Below are 4,542 nucleotides of genomic sequence, written 5' to 3'. Positions count from 1 at the left end.
TTAAAGAAATCTCTGTATGAACATTAAAAATAGGGAATCCTAAAATAAAACTAAAAAGGAAAGTAAAAGAGAAAAGGCAATGATGTAACATTAAAATAATCCTTAATTCTGGAGATGAAAATGGTCCCTGAACATATTTAAATTGCTTCTCGCTCTTATAGTCTTATCTTATTCTTTTTGTCACTATTTAGAGAATACTTTATTAGTTTCTGTAATCAAACCCACGTAGATATGACCTTACATATTTAGTACGATGTGTTACCCCTGTACACGTGGAAACAAAATAAAAAATAAAAATAAATTAACATTTCTAGACCATTTAATAATATTACTCTAGAATGTTCTCTTTCCAGATGATGATTAAGAGGCTAATAGAAAAAATGGTGCCAGGTACCAGAAAAGCAACAGAACTTTGCTGTTTTCTGGATATTATTCTTTTCTTTCTTTTTTTTTTTTTTAATGTAATGTGCTGAATGTCTATAATTTTGTTCAGATGACTGCAGAACCTGGAAAAGCTGTTGCTGCTATTGATGCATAACATACTATTATTAGTCTTTATATATATATCCCCCCCACACACACACATATATAAATTGAATTTTGGGAAACTTTATCGGTGCTGCCAACTTTGGAAAAAGTCATCCCAATTTACTGTGTTGACTTGGCATTGTACAGAAATGGACAACCATATTGCTCCAATTAAGTTTTATGTTGTTTGAAACATTTTTCATTGTAAACTAGGTTTGCAACTGTAGTTTATACTTTAGATTCTGTACTATTGATCCTTGGTGCAATGACAAATTCAAATATCATCTTTTAGTTATTTGAGTGGATTTTAGCTTGGTGTTTTCTTTTTGTTTGTTTGTTTGTTTGCTTTTTTGAGACAGGGTCTCACTATGTAGTTGAGACTGACCTGGAACTCATTATGTAGCCCAGGCTGGCCTCAAACTCAGTGATTTTCCTGCCTGTCTCCTGAGTGCTGGGATTACAGGCGTGTGCCACCACACCCAGCTGGTTTTAGCTTGTTTTTAATGATACACTGCAAGAATTTTGTTATTCTTTCATTTGCTTTTGTCTCTTCAGTTTGTCAGAGGAAAGTATTTTAAATTACAATACAAAGAGTTGTAATTAATAAAATGCCTTTCATGTTTAGGTTCATTTCATAAAAATGCAATTAGGAAGCCAAAATGAACAGTTTTCTTTCATATTTTCTGCTATTCTAAATTGTGCACTTATTCACTACCTTGGACAATTACGAATAATAAGGCTACATTTTTCCCACAACAGTCACTATTTAATAAAAATTTTATGTTTAAGTGGAAATAGTATACTTGTATAGATTGCTTCAAATGAGCAACAATTACTTGATTATCTCCTGTAATCTTTTAAAGAGATGCTTGGATAGAGGACAATGTGAATAAACTGTGAATGTCAGTTGATAAGAAAAAGTTATAGTTTAATAGTATTATTAGTATATAAGAATAATCTGTATATGTCATATAATTAATGCATATAACTCATATATGCATTGCTAATAAGAAAAAGCTCATATTTTCTTATAGGTGGTTTCATGTCTGTTTCTCAAGTTTGGTAGTTTTTGAGATAAAGAAGAATTTGGATATAAAACACAAGATGCATTTGCAGCTGCTAAATAGTTTGAGTAGCATTGGGAAGGCCCACTCATTGATTGAAGCATCATTCAAAAGACACATACTGAATCTTTCTAGAAAACATCAGAAAGCTCTTTGAAGATGTTAACATTAAAGTTAAAAGGGGAAAAGAAGAAGGGAATGGAATTAATATGAGAAGAAAAAATGGAAACAAAGTCTTTGTAGATAGGGAGGGGTGGAGGGGCTGAAGGGAGGGCAGGGGAATGGGGAAAAAATAAGAACCAAGATGGATTATGTAAAGATGCAGATATCCAGTGATGGATGTCATTATATTGTGTACCTTACATGTACCCATAAAATTAATTTAAAAAATAAGCCTGAGTGTAAGAAGATAGACCAGTTTGAATGCCTTATCTAAAAACTGAGCACTGTTGCAAGATAAGGATCTGTGTTTTTGTTTTGTTTTGCTTTTGCAAATGGAAGCATTTTGAGTTGAAAGGAAAAGAAGAAAATCTCTGTGGACATAAATAGCACATTTCTAATTCAAAAGCTAAGGAAGGGCAGCATGACTAGGTCCTGGAAAGTGTAAACTCCGTCAAGTTGGAAGCCAAGATCCAGGCATCCTCTCTGCTGGAAGTAACTTACGTTCCATTGGAACAAGCAGGCTGTGCAGGGAGAACTGAGCCAGAGGAGTTTCTTCATAAAATGAAAACCTAGGAGAGAGGTGCAAGTGGATACACAAATAATGAACAACAGGCACCATGAGACACAATGACAGCAGGCTCCTAGGCTCTGCATGGCTCTGCAAGATATGCCAGTTTGAGCTTTCACCTGCAGAACTTCCTTGGATGGTAATGAGGCTGCTCCACTGTATTATAGTTAAAAGGCACTTTAAAAAAATGCCACAGGGCCAAAGATGACTTCCAGCCTTTTGGGCTTTGAAAGCACTGAAAGGAACTCCCTTTAGAGGAGATGAATGGAGGATAAAAGGGATAACCACTGGACAGGGCCAATCAGTTTAGGTTTGTGTCACCTTGATTCAGCTCAAGGAAGTTCTTTAGCAGCAAGGGTTAGATGTGAAAAGCCAGAAATACCAGTGACCTGAACATAGATTCTTGAGTTTCTATCTGTATATAAAGCTGGGATTATAGTAAAAGTAATCTAACTCTGATTCAAATCATTTGTACCGGACCACCTTAAGGTTTTTGCACTCATGTTCTGAAGAGGGAATTAAAAGTACCTTTCTCTGGCCTCAAATAAGTTCCCCTTATAAAATATAGGTAAAATCTCAGAAATGTTACAAATGCATGTACATTTCCCCTCTTCATATCTAAGAATCTTTTGTTTGAAGGCCTTACTTTAGTGGGCTCAAAGGAGGGGAATTAACAGCAAAACCGCGGTGAAACCAGAAAGCATTTGCAAATATATGTTATCATGAAAACAAAGAAAGAACGATAAGGAGCTGAAAAATCTCAGTATCAGAAAAGCCCTCTGTCAGAATTAGTAAATAACTATTAAAAGTGTTGAAGGGGCAGCTCTTCATCATTATTTTTCATTCCTTCTCAGTTACTGAACATATTTTTATTGAGTCTTCTATGTGAAATTACTGTGTTTTTAGAGAACCCAGAAAGGACTGATCTAAGAAAGCTTACAAACTAGTGAATACATATGTGCCAAGAACCTAAATATAGCCCTGTCCTTCGGACCAGGGCAAGAAGACACCGCATAGATACTCTGTCAAAACAGTGGTTCATATTTCATAACTGTCCCCTGAAAAGTTATGAAAAGATGGTTATGGATGAAAAGATGGTTATGGAGTGTAGAGGCTCCTTAAAATCAAAATCATAGAACCTCTAGGAGATGCCTTTTTTATTATCGGTATCAAATAACCCAGTTTCTGTTACAAGTCAATATGCTTTGTGAGTTTGTTTCTTAAGAATCGTTCAGTATCCTGCTATCACTGACATTAAAGTTAGATTTTTCTACCTATGAATCAGAATATGGCCTGGAGGGGCCAGGGATTTAGCTCAGTGCTTCCACTGCCTGCTTCACAAGCTCAGAGTCCTGAGTTCGTTCCCCCCAAAAATCCAAAACAAAAAACAACCAAAGAATAGGGCCCGGAATTAAATTTTTATCTGGAAAGGATATAAAACACAAGCAAACTCGGGCTTATTTTAAATTCTCCAGCTTCTCAAAGAGAAGATTGGCCTTAGGTGTTTGGGACCAGACTTTTTTCCCTTGGGTTTCAATAGCTTAGTTAATCAAAATTTTTGTTTTTCTTAGTCATTAAATTCAAATCCTAAATGAATTTCTGTATCCAGATTACAAGGCATTAATTTTGTTCTAATTTCCATGTATGCCAGACAATCCATGTCCAAATGCTGTTTATAAACCATCTCCATTGCTGGTTTCCTAGGTAATTGGAATGACTAGCGCTCACTCATTATTTTTCTGAGAGACTTGAATTGTTGACACTGCTGTGTCAGTGTGAGATAAGGAAAGCTTAGCTATTTCTTTTGTTTAGAGTCTTCTTATTTACTTGTTGTACCTGAAGGTCAATGACTGCTAAAACGGGGGTGGGTTAGACTAAAATACAGAAAGCATAAAGGCATAAATTGGAGAAGATCCGTGGTGGCACTATTTAATTCTACACAGAAGCATGCAGGAAGGTTACCCATATAAGACTGTAAAAATGGAACTAAATTATTTTCCATGCTTAGTGGAGTGTTAAAAAGTGTTTTACAGTTTACTAGGCTGCATGACTGTAGATCTTGGAAAAATAACTTTTATCTTTAAAATTTTGGGGGAAGGAGTATTAAATGATTACCAAATTTTGCAGTATAATAATGCCATAGTAGTTTCTAGCCAACTTCATATAAACATTAATTGTAATCCTAACAAAATGTGTATGACTTTTTTTTTTTTTTTTTTG

The 4,542-nt window shown here is 35.0% G+C and overlaps 1 protein-coding gene across 2 annotated transcripts in view; it reads left to right on the top strand.

The window, feature by feature from the left end:
- The window catches only part of Vav3 (vav guanine nucleotide exchange factor 3), a 275,111-nt gene that overhangs the window by 246,250 nt on the left and 24,319 nt on the right, over positions 1-4,542 (top strand). The window lies entirely within an intron of this gene.

The sequence above is a fragment of the Fukomys damarensis genome, unplaced genomic scaffold, assembly GCF_012274545.1.
Source record: "Fukomys damarensis isolate Sample0158 unplaced genomic scaffold, DMR_v1.0_HiC HiC_scaffold_33, whole genome shotgun sequence".
Lineage (NCBI taxonomy): Eukaryota > Metazoa > Chordata > Mammalia > Rodentia > Bathyergidae > Fukomys > Fukomys damarensis.
Note: the sequence above shows the minus strand (reverse complement) of the source record. Positions and strands in the feature narration are given on the sequence as shown.